At 38.2% G+C, this 20,407-nt stretch overlaps 1 protein-coding gene across 3 annotated transcripts in view; it reads right to left on the reverse strand.

Moving 5' to 3' along the window:
- Positions 1–20,407, reverse strand: part of NELL1 (neural EGFL like 1) — a 440,683-nt gene that overhangs the window by 288,695 nt on the left and 131,581 nt on the right. The gene's annotated exons all lie outside the window — the stretch shown is intronic.

Here is a 20,407-nt window from a genome sequence, read left to right on the forward strand (position 1 = left end):
AAGACTACAAACATTTTTCAGAATAGGACATCATGTAACTTCTATACATTAATAGGCCAGTCTCTGAATATAAGAAGATTCATGTTCCACACCAATGGTCCATTGCCAGATGTAAATCCACTACCTAGATTTCTGCATTTATATTGATATGTGGCCATGTAAATCTTCTTTATTTTTCCCTTAGCTACTGATAAAATATGCTCTCTGCCTATGCATGTGTCATAAATATAAAGGGAAGGGTAAACCCCTTTAAAATCCCTCCTGGCCAGAGGAAAAATCCTCTCACCTGTAAAGGGTAAAGAAGCTAAAGGTAACCTCGCTGGCACCTGACCAAAATGACCAATGAGGAGACAAGATACTTACAAAAGCTGGCAGGAGGGAGAGAAACAAAGGGTCTGTGTCTGTCTGTATGTTGCTTTTGCCGGGGATAGACCAGGAATGGAGTCTTGGAACTTTTAGTAAGTAATCTAGCTAGGTATGTGTTAGATTATGATTTCTTTAAATGGCTGAGAAAGGAACTGTGCTGAATAGAATGACTATTCCTGTCTGTGTGTCTTTTTTGTAACTTAAGGTTTTGCCTAGAGGGATTCTCTATGTTTTGAATCTAATTACCCTGTAAGGTATCTACCATCCTGATTTTACAGAGGGGATTTCTTTACTTCTATTAAAAGTCTTCTTGTAAGAAAATTGAATGCTTTTTCATTGTTCTCAGATCCAAGGGTTTGGGTTTGTGGTCACCTATGCAAATTGGTGAGGATTTTTACCAAACCTTTCCCAGGAAGTGGGGTGCAAGGGTTGGGAGGAAAGACGTGTCCAAACTACATTTCCCAGTAAACCCAGTTAGAGTTTGGTGGTGGCAGTGGAGATCCAGGGACAAAGGATAAAATTAATTTGTACCTTGGGGAAGTTTTAACCTAAGCTGGTGAAAGTAAGCTTAGGAGGGTTTTCATGCAGGTCCCCACATCTGTACCCTAGAGTTCAGAGTGCGGGAGGAACCTTGACAGCATATGAATTAGTCTAATGACTAATCAATTGATTTCTACAATGCTGGGAAGTTGTGAATCCAGTTGTTACTCTACTGTAAGACACTCACAACATAATGTAAACTAACCAATAACAGATGCAACAACAGGTGGCACCTACAGAAATGCCTTTTGTATAGTTTCAATATAGTATCTATGAAACATCTATAACCATTAAATGTTGTTCTGCAAATAAAAGTAACTTGAATTCTGATGACTCAACTGAAGCCGCATAATCAATGTTAAAAGTGAGAGAACATTGTAATTTAATGAGACATTGGAAAGTTTTTAACCTCAGGGCTGAAAAAATAAAGTATTGGTAAATGCATAAAAGCAAAATTGCCTTTATCATGAAGGAGCTGGATTAAAAATGATGCATTTGTAAAGACAAGGACCCTAAATCAAAATGCCAACATCCCAGAGGGTATTATGAATACCCATGTAGTAAATCATTCCAAAAAATTGACTAGAGCTGGTTAGAAAGTTTTCATCAAAACAGTTTTCTGTTGCAAAAATGCCATATCAATTAAACAAATTTATTAAAAATGTGCATTGATTTCACAAAATGTCCCAAGAACAAACATTTCAAAAGGGAGAAAATAGTTTCCAATAATATCATTTTGGAAAAAGTCACTTCAAAACCAAATTGTAGTTTTGAAATTTATTTTGTTTTGTTTATTTTTATATTTAATGTTTACACTATTTCCTGGCCCGTCAGCAACTATAGTGCATAATATGGTACCAAAATTGTACTTAATACTGATTTTCAAAAATAAAACAAAAAACTAAAATTTCACTTACAAATGAAAATTTTCATTTCATGTTTCGTCGTCTAAAGATCAAAATTTAATTTCATTAAGACTATTAAGCACATGTGCAGTCATGTCAAGGATAATTTTAGAATTCTGTCACCATCGAATAAAAACCATTGGGTCCATGGATTTCACTTGTTTTTGTATCTCTCTAAATTGACAAGAAGATACATAGCTTAGAACAGTCACAAAACGCTCGCATTTATAAGAAATGACCTTTCAAGCCGTGAAATATAATTAGCTATGCTCTCTGGAGTAACAATGTCCTTTACAAAACAGGTGGTAGAGTAGCAGCTAAAACTTTGATACTCTAATGAAAGAAAGGGACAGGTGGAGCAACTTTATCACATGCTGACTGACATTCTGGTTTCTTAGAGTTGTTTTAAAACTATAGTTCTCAAACATATGTTCTTTCTACTTCGTGCCACAGACCTCCTGGATTTTCCTGTAGATATTGCTCCCAGAAATACTCGCATGGAGTGTATATCCATGTAAAGGAACAGCACAACATACACCAGTTTAGTTCCTCTTTAGCCTATGCTGAGAGTTTACCATAGTGGTGTATAGGCCTTGTTATATCCCTATGCACAAAGGTGAATTTCACCAATGGCTCATTTGACCACTTATTCAAGAAGATTTTCAACAAGCTTATGTTCTAAACTGTGGGACTAACATGGGAAATGGCATAAAAGACTAGGCTGTTTCTTATATTGACTGGTGAATAACAGTATGGGTGTTTGCTCCCTATCTCTACACTACAAGCTAGTGGTCTGATTACTCTTCTCACATACACATACTCAAGTTAGCCCTTATTGACCCAGCACAAACAAAAACAGCATCATAGCCATTGTAGCATGGGTAGCAACAGCAGAGGTATGGCTTAGGTATATGCCAAGTACATACCCGCTGGTTTCAGGAAGAGATAATACTGTTATTTTCCTTCCATTGGTCAGCATGATTGACCAGCCGAGTGCTTTTAAATTAGGGGCTGCTATTATTCAATAGCCCGTAAGATTTTGCTATGTTTTTGTCCAAAACCTGGTAAGCCTAGAGAAGGAAGATTATTTTTTGTAATAATAGGACTGATTGCACAGAAAGTAGGCTAAAGGGCAGCACAAAAGGAACCTGATTAACAAAACAGCTAGGAGTGTGAAAGAAGATCTTGATTATAGCAAACTCCCAAGGTTACTAGGGTGGAGATATAATAGGAGGTTTAACACAAGTAAGATGTAATGGGAAAGGGAGATGTATCAGAACTAAACCATCAAATGACATTCTAAACTCTCTAGTGAATCAGCCTGTGAATTAATTCTCTTTAGGAGAACAGAGGGTTGTATTTCCCTTGCTCATTTATAAGAACCACCAATATACCCAATAAATAATCCACACAGTCATGTGAGAATACAGAGTGAATGTATAAATTACAGGTTCACTTCCACTAGCTGTTTCTGAAAAAGAAAATGTCTCTAATGGGCCAAGAGGAAGGGCCACTCTAGTTGGAGTCTGCCCCCTGTGCTTTCTTATAATGGGCCATCAAAATTACAGAAGAGTTTAGAATTAAGCGGGGTAAATCTGAACACACATTGAAAATTCCATAGCAAGGTGGTTGCAGGACGACAGTAATACACCAGGATGTCTGTCCACAATTACCATTCATGTTCATAAATACAGGGTGAAATTTACCTAGGCACCACTCAAAGTGCTAAAGAACAGACTGTGCACTTTGGAGGGTAGCGTCTGAAATGAAAGGGAGACTGTGCTTGTTTCTATATTATTTAATTATGGGCGGATTGTGTAATGCTGTATGGATAGAGCATTGGATAAGTGTCATTTTGTTTTAGAAATCTAAGTAAATAATTCAACAGGCTACTTAGCTTACTTACAGTAGAGAGGAGAGAGAGAGAGAGAAAAAACAGTAATTTACCCCCCTTTTCTGCTTTATATCCTCTTTAACCCTTCTTTATAAATAAAGTTCACTTTTCAAGCCTTTATAATTAATTATTTTGGTGCAATTAGAATTTTTTTTTTAAATTGCTTGATCAAAGTTATGTAATATTGATACTATGGTAGTGGCCCAAGGTCCCAGACAGAATTCAGGCCTCACTATGCTAAGTACCATACAAAGAGTTTGAGTTAATAGTCTAAGAGGAAGGGACTATGAAACTTTTCTTAGGCCTGGACTATACTTAAAACACAGATTGACATAGCTACAGCACTCAGATGTGTAAAAAGTCCACACCCTGGAGCAAGACAACTATGCATACCTAATCTCTGATGTAGACGCATGTAGGTCAAGGGAAGAATGCTTTCATTAACCTCACTACCACCACTCGAAGTGGTGTTCCTACAACAGAAAAAACATTTCCATTGCTGTAGGCTGTCTATACACCACTGGGTTATGCCAGCATAGCTACAGTGCCATAGCTATGCCACCATGTCCCTATAGTGTATAAATGACCTAAGTATGGAAGAGGGTCAATCAGCTTTTAAAGACTGGAAAACTTTGCTCTTGACCAGTGTTCTCAACCAGGGATACACATACCCCTGGGGGTATATCAACTCACCTAGATCAATGTTTCTCAACCTGGGGGTCATGAGCCCAAGGAGGGGCTCAGCCCTGGGCAGTGGGGCTCAGGCTTCATTCTCCTGAAAGGCGCACAGTAGCCTGGAAAGTTTGAGAACCACTGCTCTAGACCATACTCCCTTTCATAATATAACAGGTGATCCAAATTAGTTCTCCTAGGGCTATTGAAGGACTCCAATGGGCACTGGATCATCAAATTAATTTATCCTATGCAAAAAAGTGATCAGCTTCTTCTTAGCAATTAATAAAATGCAGAAAGTAATGGTACATCTGTATAGAGATCCGATCACCTCTGATGATGCATGTAATTCTGAAGCATAAGATTTCTTTTTGACTGAGGGAGAAAAAAAGTTGCACAACTTCAGCAGAAGCTTTTTATTGCAATTCTGATGGGGTTTTTTGTTTGGGTTTGTTTTTTAACCTACGGCAATGGCTGTAATCTGTTTCAAATGTGCGGTGTTAAGCATAAGAACGGATGGCTGCAAGGTTGACTTTCTTTGGAACAATAATTATTTATGACACTTTATTACAACAGCTCCAAAACATATGGTTACCTTATTAGAAATTAAAATTCATTTTCATATAAATCTCAGCATGATATTGCACCAAAATAACTGAAGTAACTCCAGGGGACAGCAAATAATTTCATTTAAACTGTTCTAGGGCTTGGCAGTTGCAATATGAAATTTAAACTGATTCACTTGTAAATACAAAAGCTATTTTTGATAACACAAATAATCCATTTACAGGCAAGCACAAGCACAAATGTTACCATTTTCCTACAAGTTTCTGAGCCTACATAATTTATTTCTTACTCACAAGGCATCATTAATTTGTTTACTGTTTTCCTTTCCAAACCTGTTTTCCAATTAGAAAATGCACTTGCTCCGCCTTTCTAATGTGTCATTCATACATTTTAAAACCAGAAGAAATCCATTGTGATCATCCAGTCTGACCTGCACATTGCAGACCACAAAACTTCACCCACCCACTCCTGTAATAAACCCCTAACCTCTGGCTGAGTTACTGATGTCCTCACATTAGGATTTAAATACTTCAAGTTACAGAAGATCCACCATTTACTCTAGCTCAGACCAGCAGGTGCCCAATGCCCCATGTCGCATAGGAAGGTGTAAAAACCTGAGGGTCTCTGCTGATCTGACCTGGGGGAAAATTCCTTCCCAACTCCAAATAGGGTGATCAGTTAGACCCTGAGCATGGTGGCAATACCCACCAGCCAGTTGCTTAGGAAAGAATTCATAGTAGTAAGCCAGAGCCCTCCCCTTCTACTGCCCCATTAGATTGCTAGTATTTAGAAAAATCTGACCTCTACACTACAAGTTTCATGCTCAACATCAAGCAGATGAAGTCTCATTGTAATAAAGGCTGATCACTGACAACTGCATAAGGCTGACTGATTATTAACAAGCTGTAGCTTGTGATCCATTTATAAAAGACAGGTTTGACATTATCCAGTGATTAAGATGACCATAAGAGTGAAAACATGCAGTGTTGTTGTATCTGTGTTGGTCACAGGATATTTGAGACACGAGGTGGGTGAGGTAATATCTTTTATTAGACCAACTTCCATTGGTGAGAGAGACACGCTTTCAAGTTTAGTTTTATCCCACAGGAGTAAATTTCAACTACGAAGAATATAATTGCATATTCAAATTGGCACTGTCAAATAGTTTGGAACTAAAATGTAGGTTTGACTTAAAGGAAAATCCAAATGTTTACAAAATCCAAATGTTTGAGGCACTTTTTTTAAAGTCTCAGTGAAAAGAGTGATCTTTAATGTAAACATCCCCCACAGTGTTATGAACCAAAACAACACTTGATTTGTTCTTTGAAATGAGAATGTGAAACTATGTACAGAAAGTGAAACAAAGAAGACAAGATGAAAGCAGTGCATAAAAGAATACAAAGGATTTAGACCCTCACCCTACAAAGTCTTGCACATACGTTTAACTTTACTCACTATGAGTAACTTCATTGTCTACTCATGGTGGGTAAAGTTAAGCACATGTGCAAGTTTTTGCAGGATCCAAGCCCATACATGTTGCAAGGTAAATGGGATTTTTAAAATTATAGTTCTCCTAATTCAACATATCAGTAATGATGAATTTTTTAAATATGTTGTTTACTTTCAGCATGCCTTCTTAAATATATTTTGGGGTAGAGGAGAATCTGGGGTGTGATTTATTATGGAATAAACTGTATGCTGGCTACAGAAAATGTTAACATCTAGTGTGGAATGCTTTTGTGAAGAGAAGACGACAAACAGAAGGATAATCATTAAAAATTGATCCAGAAGTCAAGCCAATGGACATCAGCCAAAAATACAGTCATATATCACTGCCATACAGAAGGTTTAAGTGATACTATATAACATTAATGTTATCTCCAGAGCCACAATGTAATGAAACTGTATCCATTACAATGAAAACAATATATAGAGGAAGAAAAAAAAACAGCAATAGATTTTATTTATTGTGTGTAGCAGGAAGTGTGTCCAGCTGTGGAAACTCAGCATATTTTTAATTGATTTCTATCCTTTGGGCCCTATTCACCACTCCTTATTCAACTAAAACTCGGAGTGATGTCAATGGGAGCTTTGAGTACGCACAGCATAATAGTGGCTCATGTTCAGCAAGTACTTAATCAAAGGATTAAGTCTGACCTAAGGAAGAGAGGGTGGTTTTCTAATTCTACCTGCAACAGATATTGTGCAGTGTCACACATAGCTTTTTGTTGTTGTTGCATACTACACAACATGGTTACTTAAAATGAAAATCAAAAATGTTTTTAAAAATGCAGACATCCGCACCTCCATTTCTAAGCTGTCTTAACTATATTTATTTACTCCCTGTGGATGGTAATAACTCCTTAGTAATTAGAAAACACTTTCTTTCCCATACAACTGTTTTGTTTGGGTTTCCCTTATGTACACATTGTAAATTGACAGTTTTCTGGCAGGGCATCCCCAAATTTTGCCAGGCCCCTCAACTTTGGAACGAACTCTCATTCTTCTGAAGCAATCAAATCTGCTGACTTTCATGACATGCCACAAAGGCCATAGTTAGAAGATGACAGAACACATTTCTTGAATTACTGAAATTTCAACAAAAAATTTTAATGACAATTTATGGGGGGGGGGTTAAAAAAATGCTATTCTCTAGTTCTGTCAAGCAATTAAAAAATCACGATTAATGACATGATTTAAAAAATTAATTGTGATTAATCACACTGTTAAACAATAATAAAATGCCTTTTATTTAAATTTTGTTGGATGTTTTCTACATTTTCAAATATATTGATTTCAATTACAACACAAAATACAAAGTGTACACTGCTCATTTATATTTATTTCTGATTACAAATATTTGCACTGTAAAAAAATATAGTATTTTAATTCACCTAATACAAGTACTGTAGTGCAATCTCTACATGTAAAAACAAATGTAAAACTTTACAGCCTACAAGACCATTTGGTCCTATTTCTTGTTTTCCCAATCACTCAGACAAACTAGTTTGTTTAGATTTGCAGGAGATAATACTGCCTGCTTCTTGTTCACAATGTCACTTGAAAGAGAGAACAGGCATTTGCATGGGACTTTTGTCGCAGTGCAAACCGATCCAGGTTCATTTTCATCCGCTGAGTCATAGGTAACCAGCATAAGTTGATTTTCTTTTTTGGTGGTTTGGGTTCTGTAATTTCCGCATTGGAGCGTTGATCTTTTAAGACTTCTGAAAGCATGCTCCACATCTTGTCCCTCTCAAATTTTGGAAGGCACTTCAGATTCTTAAATCTTTGGTCGAGCGCTGTAGCCATTTTTAGAAATCTCACAATTTTCTACCTTCTTTGCGTTTTGTGAAATCTGCAGTGAAAGTGTTCTTAAAATGAACAACATGTGCTGAGTCATCATCCGAGACTGCTATAACATGAAATATATAGCAGAATGCAGGTAAAGTAGCCAGAGACCTACAATTCTCCCCCAAGGAGTTCAGTCACAAAGTTAATTAACACATTTTATTAACGAGCATCATCAGCATGGAAGCATGCCCTCTGGAATGGTGTCCAAAGCATGAAGGGGCTTATGAATATTTAGCATATCTGGCATGTAAATACTCTGCAATGCCTGCTACGAAAGTCCCATGCAAATGCCTGTTCTCACTTTCTGGTGATGTAAATAAGAAGCGGGCAGCATCATCTCCCATAAATGGAAACAAACTTGGTTGTCTTATCGATTGGCTAAACAAGAAGTAGGGCTGAGTGGACTTGTAGGCTCTGAAGTTTTGCCTTTTTTTTTTTAATGCACTTATGTAATAAAAAATTGATATTTATAAGTTGCACTTCCATGATAAAAAGACTGCACTACAGTATTTGTTTGATGTGAATTGAAACATACTCTTTTGTTTATCATTTTACAGTGCAAATATTTGCATTAAAAATAATAATATAAAGTCAACAGTGTACCATTTGTACTATGTGTTGTAATAGAAATCAATATATTTGAAAATGCAGAAAATATTTAATAAATTTCAGTCAGTATTCTATTGTTTAACAGTGCGATTAAAATGCGATTAATCATGGTTCATTTTTTTTTAGTTAATCACATGAGTTAACTGCGATTAATTGACAGCCCTACTATTTTCTAACCAGCTAATACATATATTTTCACTGCATATTCTGAAGATAAATGGAGGTATCTGAGGATTGAAAGCTGAGGAAAGTGAGGTACCTACAATGTATTTATTTATTTTGCTGGAAGGAGTCGTTTGGTTACATGTGATATGAGGAAGTTCTGCTGCTGGATTTTCTTTGGCTACATCTACACTTACAGCAACTTGTAAGACACAGGCATTCCACGTGTAGCTACACATGGCAGTGAAAGGCTCTGGCAGCGAGGAAAGGGTCCGGAAGCAGGGAGCTCCCTGTTTCTTCCCCACTTCCAGAGCCTTCCCTATTGCCAGAGCCTTTCACTGCGGCAGGGAACGGGCTGCGCAACACTACACTGAAAATAGTAGTGTAGACATGGGAGACACTACTTCGGCGCATATAGAGTTGTGTTGGGCAGGGGTGGCCAACCTGTGGCTCCGGAGCCACATGCGGCTCTTCAGAAGTTAACATGTGGGTCCTTGTCTAGGCACCGACTCCGGGGCTGGAGCTACAGGTGCTGACCATTCAGTGTGCCAGGGGGTGCTCAATGCTCAACCCCGGCTCTGCCACAGGCCCTGCACTCACGCCACGCTTTCCTGCCCTCTCCCCTGAGCTTGCTGTGCCCTCGCTCCTCCCACCCCCCACCTCCAGAGCCTCCCGCATGCCATGGAACAGCTGCTCAAGAGGTGCAGGGAGGGAGTGGTAGGCACTGGTTGGCGGTGCTGCGGGTGGGCGCTGGCAGCCTGTCCCCCCTAGTGTAGGGTATATATACCCTCGGGGTTCAAGCATGTAGAGCACTCTAGTCTACGCTCCTCACCTAAGGCATGTCTCACTCTCTACACTGCTATTTATATCTGTGCTAGCTGGGCAGGCAGTATCTATAATCTACATGCCGCCATAAGTGTAGACATAGTCTATATGGTAACATTCATGTTTCTAAAGAAGTCTTAAGGGAGCATACAGCCCAGAATAGTTTGTTCTTTCAAACCAAAAGAAAAGAAATGTGGGTCAAGTTAGAAAAATGACTGCAACGCTGGCATCTCAAGAATCTATGTTTATTGTATCTCAGGGCCAGGTCCTGATAGCACTTCTTCAGTGGGACTAAGGCTATCTGACTACTCCCGGGGTCAGACATTACTCTGTAAGAGTAAAGGTATAAGAATCTGTTCCTCAGTCATCTCTGTATCAAACGTGCTCAGTTTACAAGTAAATAGATGTGGGAGGCATCCAACTGCCAGCTCTGCAATCTGGAATTTCAGAGTCAAGTTGGAGTCTCTCCCTCCTGCATATCACAAAGGCTTTGCAGGCCAAGTTATCCATCAGTTATAGCTGTGCAAACCCATTGTTCTTCAAACTCTGACTGCAGAAGCACCTGTGCAACCCCAATGCTTTCAAACAACAGTAACAGTTCTGTTAATGACACATGAGCTGGAATATGATCCAGCTCACTCTCTCTTAGCACAGTAGGTGCTGAAGGGCTAACAGGAATTATTAAAAAGCAGTAAAAATGGTTGTGTGTCTGTCATCAGATCTGACACTGAATACATACATAAGAAGTTGATGAGAGGAAGTACGTTTACACAAGACAGGTCATCTGTTTATGCTAGTCATCAACTATGGATTAAAACAATGTGACAGTGATACATATGGCCTAAAATGGAACAATTCAAGGCTACTTGATCTAGACTTTGCTGACAACATCACTCATCTTCAATGAAGATGCCAACGGACTACAAAAATGAACAAACCAAGTAATGGAGAAGAAAGGTTTGAGAAACAATACAAAGAAATGTAAAGTCATGTTAATGGGGACTATAGGGACAGAAATCAAAATTGAAGAAGAGAAACTGGAGAAGGTGGACAATTTTATGTATCTTGGAAGTACCATCAGCCAAGATGGTACTAGTTCCAAAGAAAGAAGAAGAAGAAATCGGGAAGGCAAATGCTGCATTTGGAAGACTCAAAAACATCTCCCTCAAGAAAAAACTGAACACGTACAAAGCAATTTTTATTGCCATCACAACATATATTAGTGAGATATGGCAACTTACCAAGAAAGATATGCAAAAGCGGGATGCATGTCTGAGAAGAATATTGGGAATAACAGAGATAGGAAGACGAATTAAGAAGTCAGAGAAATGACTGGACAAGGCACCCTCTCACAAATAATCTACAAAAGAAGACATCAGTGGCTGAGACATGTGCTGCAAATGGAAAAAGAACGCTTACCAAAAACCGCCCTTGAATAGAAGCCAGAAAACACAAAAAGAGAGGAAGATCGCAAATAACATGGAAATGCATAGTTCTGAATGACATCAAGCACCTCAACGTGAAATGGGAAGATTTGGAGAGAACGGCAGTTGACAGGCAAGGATGGCAAATGTGGGTAACCCAATGTGCAGCAAAGCACGGGATGGAATAAGGCCTGAGGTAAGGTTTACACAATTGATTTTCAAAGATCAAATACATTTTAATCCTATGTTAGGCATGCATCTCTCTGCTCTCTCTAATGGGAATTTTTTGGTTATAAACTTTAAATACGGCAAACATTGGGTTCCATCCATCTCCACACCCCAAGTTTGGGCTTGAAACCAGAGCTGGCCAAGACTGGGCAGTACGATTGGCAGGGCTGCCGCAGAGCCACAGACTCTGGGAGCCCTGTGCAATACAATTGGCAGGGCTGCCCCTGAGCCCATATCTTGGAAGCCTGGGATCCCCAACCCTAGGGCAGTCCATGTGGCAGGGATGCCCTGGGGCCAGAGGCCCTGGAAAGCCAGGTTCCCCAGGAGCCACGCAGGTTTCCAACAGAAAATTCCCTGTTATTCAACAAAAGTTTGTTGAACCTCAGATGTTTCTGACAAATGCTTTGGGTTCAATGAACCAGGATTTTCCAATTAAACTTAGTTTTGCTGGAAAACTCCTGACTAGCTCTACTTAAAACTAGCAAAGCCCCTTTAAATGTACATCCTTGCTGAAGCACCTTCAGCTGTAATAATGTTAGCAGAGTTGTGGGAAGAATATTCATTTATTAATGGCTGGTGCAGATCCTGTAAAGAGAGCATTCTACTCTGGTAACTGAGGGTTGAAATCTGGGAGAAGTGATTGGAGGACTGACTGCAGCAGTCTCGCCATATCCATGTTTTTAGCTTTAATCTAAGCAGCACAGATACCAACAGCAATGAAGCCATGGGAACATAGACTTCAGGGCAGGCTGGCTTGCTTGAGTAAGTCCCAAAAGTCCCAGGAGGGCTTGTACTGTCCATTCTGCCATCACTTCACTGCTATTGATATCTGAGATAGCTGAGCCAGCTTTAATCCAACTATGTATACACATGCTGCAAACCACACACCCCAGTTGTAGGATAGACATACTCTGAGCTATCACAAACTTTCCCTATATTTAGAATAGGAAGTAACTGATATTTTAACTGTTTTTTTGCTATTGTTATTATCATACTCATTTACTCTTTATATTATGGTAGTGCCTAGAGAATATGACATTGGGGCCCCATTGCTCTAGGCATTGTACGAACACCTGGCCTGAGACAGGCCCTGCTTTATGGAGCTGAATATCTAAATACAAAATGATGGGAGAAAGGAAGTGTTATCTTAATTTTACAGATGGGAAACTGAGGCATGCAGATTAAAGTGATTGGCCCAAAATTTCACAGGGAATCTGTAGTAGAGCTAGAAATTGAATCCAGGTTTCCTGGGTTCCAGTCCAGTGTTTTAACTACAAGACCATCCTAAAAATCACTGTGTGGCAAAAATTGGTAAGTGCTGAAATTTTGATAAAAAGTACTGTATTTGAATGTAAAAAGAAAAGGAGTACTTGTGGCACCTTAGAGACTAACCAATTTATTTGAGCATGAGAGAATGTGTCCCTTTTACAGAACAGCAGCAGCAAAACTAATAACCAAAATAAAATATCGAGACCATTCAATAAACATAGAAACACGCACTGAACAATAGAATAGTCTAATCTGGATCACCTGAAATGAATGTACAATGTATTAATAGGTCAGTTTAAGGGAAGGAATGGTTGTTAAAATAAGGGGAAAATAAAATCAGAACAGCCAGCCAATGTCATTTTATAATTCAGATCTCATTTGAACTGAATTTATCCATTGACCGAGAAGATCATCATAACCCCAGACCTGAATTTCACTAAAGTTACCCCAGAAAAGACTACTTCTTATATACTCAGATTGTAACTCTGAATTAATGATCGAGTATGCAAATTAGTTTCCACAAAAATGCCATCAAATTAAATATTCAGCATTTTAGCAATTCTAAATAAACTTGGAAGGAAGCAAAAATAAAAATATATTTAAAAAAAGAAAACCGATGTAGTGTCCTTTGTGCCAAAAACCTTTCACCTCCAGATTGTTAATTTTTTTTTGCAGTGCTTGTGGTGATATGAAAACAAACAACAAGTCTAATTTCCTTCAACAAAACACACATCTCTTTTGAGGGAAGCATAACACAACAACAAAAAAGGGCTTCTGTAATGAATGACACTACAAGTCTTAATGATTTAATGACTATGATTAGTCACTTAGGGCCAGATACTGCCATGCTTAATCTCACTGAATATCATCTTATTCCCTGAGTATTGCTATTTTCTTCAGTGAAACTACTTGCTGAGTAAGATAGTTTGCAACATGAGTAAGGATGGCAGAATCTAGTCCTTACCGGATATACTGTGTAAGCAGGACTGCAATATTTCAATGTTGATTTCAGTTGCCAAACTGAAAGCATTAGAAACTGAGGGCAAACTTTTTGCTCTCACTTACACAAAGGTAAATGTAGGGTAACACCAATTAAGTCAATCCAGGTTTACACCAATAAAATTAAGAGCAAGCTGTTTGTAAAGTCCTTTACTTCACCACAAAACAGGTTCAACAAATGCAGCAATGCAACTTTACCGAACAAACTCATGAAACCTAAAAGCTGAAAAGGTAATTCAATTTCTATGCCATTCAATCCTTGGCCTCTCGGGTGACATTGCCAGCTATGGTGTCAATTAGATTCCATTATCATAGTGGTTTCTAAGATGCCCACCCAACTGTGAATTGGACTGACATCACCCTCTCTCTTCACTTTATCAACTGAACCACATCAGATCAAAGTTTTTCTGTCACTGTGAACTTGAAACAGACCGAAATGAATAACCTAGAGTTGAAGACACCAATCAATCCTATCAATTCTCTGCTTCATCCAAGCTCTAAGAAGGAATCCAATTAAAATAATTAACATTTAAATACTGCAAATAATCAGAACAAGGTATTAATATTTAACAGCATAAATTGATTCTACAAAAACTGAATACACAAAAAATGACTCGCAGGACTTTTTACTGTGAAAAAGATAGGGAATTAGCTATTTTCCACTGAAACTTCCCATCCAATTCTACAAGTTAAGACTCTGTTAAAATCATATGATGGTAATTATTTGAATACAGTCTTCATATTCATAATTCTGCACTGTGTGTCTTAAAGAAAGGTCTACAAAACAACCAGGAAGGTTGTACTTTTTTTTATTTTTTTGCTAAGCAGAGAAGAATCACTGAATAACTCATTGACCTTTCAAGAAAAGAACTTTGGTTCAGTCAACCAGACACCAAGTGCACCTAAGAGGTTTCCAATTAATCCTTTAATTTAGGTTCTCTGTCTCTCCTCCAAAGTAAAAGAAGAAAAATTCCTTCCGTTTGAAATACTTCTATCTGCAGTGAATTACAAGGTTCTTAATAGTAACTAAAGGTCAGTAACATGGTTAACTCTTCTTGATACCTATTTTTATTTACCTCTAGACTTTATGATACACTGGATTTGTATAGAGACATATAAAGCCAAGAAAGAGGGGATGTGGAGATGAAAATGTTTTCTCTACTAGAGAGTTAGCAATCATCATCATCATCAGGATTAGGAAATCAATCAGTGATTCACAGTATAGCCATATAAAAATATAATAAAAGCTTGAAGATCAAGCTTGATTGAGACAATTTTACCTCTCAGTTTGTCTTCTGTTTGAATGAACATCCATTAATAATATTCATTCCTATCCTTCTTTTCTTTGTTTGCCTTTCCTTTCTCATAGCTTTGGAAAAATTCTCAGACGATGACCATATGGGTGCCTCTCAGAGACTGTGTTTCAATGCCAACATCTGTATAGAGATTGCCCATGATTTGCACACTGCTATGATTAAACTCAACAGTTATAGGACTGACTGAACTTCATTCTGAAGAAGAGATGAATTTACAAATAAACCAATATTGTCTCATTCTCCAGCAAGTGAGCCAACACCAATCCAAGTAGTTAGTAGGTGGATGCATGGAAAGAGAGAAATAGATATAAAAAATTATAAAAAGAGCAGTGTCTAGAGAATCTAGAAACTAAAATCTGTATTGGCTGAGGATGTTCCTCAGATGTCCTATGCCACTGTCTTGTGGAATGAGCACAACTTTCTTAATGGGGGACTTAAGGACTTGTCTTTTACCCACCAGGAAATGGTAACCTTGGAAAGTTTTGTGACCTTTCCATTTTAGCCATATACTACAAAATGAATATGAAGGACATCCTATCTAGGTACTATTTAATGGGTCATTTAAGGAAACTAACCAGAATTATATCTAGACCTCACATAACTTCATATACTTCCAGCCTTAACCTATCCAACTTTAGTGCTAGAAGGGAAACAAGTACTAACCACTCCCAGCCCCATATTTAACCTGAGGAAACTTTTACACCTCCTTCCTAAGGGCTACAGAACTCTGGCTGGGATGTCCTGTCCTAAGCATAGGCCAATATAAGCAATCAGTACTGTTCCATGGAAATTTTATTTTTCCTGTTATAAAATATTGCTGTTTGGTTATTTGGTTCAAAAATATTAATTCAAATTCACAAAGCTTGTTAGTTATGTCCTATAAATGACCCATTGGGAGAAGACAGAGTGCATTGGTCACTCAGCTTTGTTAAAGCAGGAAAAAATAGCTTGCAAAATACTAACAGAATGAGAATATGAATCATACAGGCTCCCTTTACTCTGGTCAACAGATGACTTTTTATATTAGATCCATCATCAAAGGAATGTTCAGCATGACATTGGTTAACCATAGTGGGAAAAGATACTGCTGTGCGGCATGACAAGATAACTGGTGATTTTCTAAATCATTTTTACTTGTGTTTTTCCTGTGAGGGAAGAGTGTTTGGTTGGTTGTTTTTTAAATACAAGTACTTCTTTTTACATTTTTACTACAGCTCTTACATTTATGATAATTTTGACATATAAGCAGCCCCTTGCTCCCAACAAACTAAAAAACAAAAGTGAGAGAAACATCTAACTGAAATGGTGGAGAAAAGTTAGAAACAATCTTGTCCCCCTCACTGATATCGAAGACAAAACCCCCATTGTCTTCAATGAGGGAAAGCCCAGACCCTTGCTTATCAGCATCTAGAAGGTACAAACGGTTACGTGGCTAAAGCACAGGACTAGGGGGTCGGGGTGTGAGTGGGAGCGTGAGTGTGTGAGAGAGAGAGAGAGAGAGAGAGAGAGAGAGAGAGAGAGAGAGAAATGTCTATCCCCACATGTTGCATTGTGAGGATGATCTCATTAATATTTGTAAAGTGCTTTGAGATTCTTGGACAGAAGGCATTACAGAAGTGTGAAGTATTACAATATTTATTTTAAAGGCAGCATGGTCTAGAAGAAGAATGAGTATGGCATGGAAACTTATGAACTCGTTCGGTTTAATTCTAGTTCCGCCACTAACTTGTTGCATCACATCGGGCAAACCACGATGAATGATTTCCAGCCGCACACTCCCATGTGCCCACCTCTACAACTGCAAATCCCTACATGTGCAAGACCTCAAGTGTGCCTGTACACATGCAACTTTGTTCAGTTGCAAATGATGGCTGCATAGAGGCATGGTTCAACACAAGGCCCTTAAATTATCCGTGCCTCGGTATCCCCATCTATAAAAAGAGGGTAATACTAATTCTCCTCCCCAAAAGGATCTGTGAAGACTACTTAACTGACGTTAGTTCATCACTTTGAAAATGTCAAATTCTACATTTATTATAGAGGCACAAAGCAGGTAGATGAGTCAGTGAAAGAAAAAAACTTATCACTTTTAATGAGTAAAAAGAGTAGGGCTTGTTCTCTCTTTAATACAGTACAGATCTCTAATCATCTTCTTTATTCATTGTGGATACTTTATTTGCTAGGAAGCATCTTGATTTTTTTTTAAAGTCACAGTTTTTAATGGGTGGTTATTCCGAAGGCATAACCAGACCTTTCCTATTAAAATGCTTGCTTTAACATAGATTATGCATGCTTTAACATCGCCATTTGAAAAGAAGCTGTTGATGAGAATGAACAGTAGATGTGTTTCAGATTTTTTTTAAAATGTGATGATGTATTCATCAATGCTTTTAACGGACCTTGGACTCCCAGTAAAGCTCTCCCATGACAAAGGCAATGCAACTTAAAAAATATAATGGTACAAAGTTACAAATATACATGAGGAAATTATATTAACTAGCAGACTCAATGCAAGTCTTTAGAGGAGATGCTACAATGTCAAAACAATGTGCAAGCAAATAAGGGGTTACAATGTAACAATGAAGAAAGGCAAAACGTACATCAACAGAAGTCAACAGCAATGACAGTACAATATGGGGAAGGAAAAACAATGCCCAACGTTAAAACACACCAAAAAAAGTTCAAATAATGTCAGAGGAGATTGAAACCTGGAAGCTCAGAATTAATGATCCACAGAATTCTGAACTAAAGCGCCACTGTACCTAGATACGTCATAATATGAGATATTTGAACCTACATGTCTCAGAAGAAGTGATCTTATATGCCATTATATTTCAATGCTTAGGAACAACAGAACTCAATGTGGAACATTAACCGTGCTTAACATGAGCATTTTCTCTGGTTCTATAGATTTGTGTCTCAGTCTATTAAGAAGTATTTATGATTAATATTTAAACATTACAGGAATCTGATATGCTCATATGAATACAAATCTGCATGACACCCACTACTGTGGCCCATACTAAGGCAAATTCTGCCCTCAGAGGCATATATAGGCCACCATTGATTTCAGTGACAGCTGTGCATGCCTTTGAGAGCACAATTTAGTCAAATGACTGTGAATTGAGTGCTATTCAATAAAATAGGCAGATAGATTATAGTAATTAGATAAGAGAGACAGATCTGTGAGATAAACAGGCTTTGCACAGGAGTTTTCTATGGGTGGTTAGGGGTTCCGTCTTACAAGGCAATAAGAGAGCCACTCCTTGACTAATGGATTTGTCAGGCCATAGATCCCCACTGGGGGTTCTCACCTACAGATCACTACTTATGATTTAGCTCTGTGAAACACAACTCTTTGGTGCACTATAGTTCTCTTCATCCACATATCTCCTGACCTCAAGAAGCAGACCCAACCTTGTTCTGCTGTCTTTTGTTCAGTACACATTCGTATAAGATAGGGTCTGGATTTGCCTTCCAAATAGTACAGCTAGAGACTCTGAGATCAACAATGTCACAAGTTCAGCTAATTTGTTCCGACAGCTTTTCGGGCTTTTTTCCCCCGTTCCAGTATTGCTAAGGTCTCAAACATTATTTTGAGCAAAGATGTTTAAAATGCTGCCAGATAAAGGAATTAGACAAACTGCCACAAGGTTAACAAAACACTAAATACTAATGAAAGCACTTTTCAAAATGGGGATTTCTGGTTTTATTTAGAACAGCCAAAAAAAAAAAAAAGTATACACACTGGGTACTCGATCATCGCTGACAAAGTGCATTATTGTAATCTTGGTAGTATCTATTCAGCAGCTACTCCCACAATCTCTCTAGTACAGAAGTTCCTTAATATATTGTATCTTTGCTATTACCCCAAGAAGTAAATGATTGGAAATCTTTTGTATTACCTGAAAGAATGTATAGAATTGAGGGCTTGGTTTTGTTCTTTTAAGAGGTGCACCAACTATGTTGTAAGACTTGGAATATTTTTGCTTTAATTTGCAGACTGCCTTTGCAAAAAGAAAAGGAGTACTTGTGGCACCTTAGAGACTAACCAATTTATTTGAGCATGAGCTTTCGTGAGCTACAGCTCACTGCATGAAGTGAGCTGTAGCTCACGAAAGCTCATGCTCAAATAAATTGGTTAGTCTCTAAGGTGCCACAAGTACTCCTTTTCTTTTTGCAAAGGCAGACTAACACGGCTGTTACTCTGAAACCAGACTACCTTTGTTCATCGTGTCTAGAACAGTCCTGATCACTTAAATATGGTAAAAAAATAATAATCTCCAAACAATGGGATAATTTAAGCTCATCTGATGCCAGTATAACATATCTGTTTCATATCCTTCAGTCTTGTCTCCCTATTCTTACAGTATATTTTTATCAGCTTCTCAAAAATGTCATCTCTTTTCCATCACCAGCACTGTTGGAAGGAGGAAGCTGGAGAAATAGTGTAAAAAAGCCAAAAATCAGAACACCAAGACCCAAAATACTGGGACATTTTTTTAAAAAACCCACAGACTTCACAAGGCAAAATAGAATGCTGTGTATGTTGATTTATCATTCTAAAAAGATTATACAGTAATGAGTAACCCATCAAAAAATAAGAGCAAGCTATAGGAAATAGGGTTGGATTCTCTCCACCACAAAGAAGAGGATAAGAGCAAAGCCATACTGCATTCTTTCCTGAGGCAGAATAGTGCATCATTAGCAAATAGAAGTAGCTCAGCAACACAGAACAGAGCCTCCTGGGAAATATGTCTCCTCTATACAACATTAAGACCATTCTAGAAAATTACCTGACTTGCAGGAGTTGAAGGAAGGACTACAGGTTAATGTTTCTGTGTACAGCCATAACATTTCTAACCATCAGAGGCATTGGGGATTTCTTTCTTGGTGCTATTAGCATCACTCCCAAAACTGCCACCTCCATAATTAATTCTATAAAGATGTATCATCCCCTACACACCACATACAGCATAAGTGCCACTGCCTGAAAGTGATATTCTGTGGAAGATCGTAACATGGCAGTGGGATTGCCTATGGATAAGCAGTGTCTCAGCACAGAATCATAGAATATCAGGGTTGGAAGGGACCTAAGGAGGTCATCTAGTCCAACCCCTGCTCAAAGCAGGGCCAATCCCCAACTAAATCATCCAGCCAGGACTTTGTCAAGCCTGACCTTAAAAACCTCTAAGGAAGGAGATTCCACCTCACTAGGTAACCCATTCCAGTGTTTCACCACCCTCGTAGTGAAAAAGTTTTTCCTAATATCCAGCTTAA

This window comes from Lepidochelys olivacea (genome assembly GCF_965140295.1).
Source record: "Lepidochelys olivacea isolate rLepOli2 genome assembly, chromosome: 6".
Classification (NCBI taxonomy): domain Eukaryota; kingdom Metazoa; phylum Chordata; order Testudines; family Cheloniidae; genus Lepidochelys; species Lepidochelys olivacea.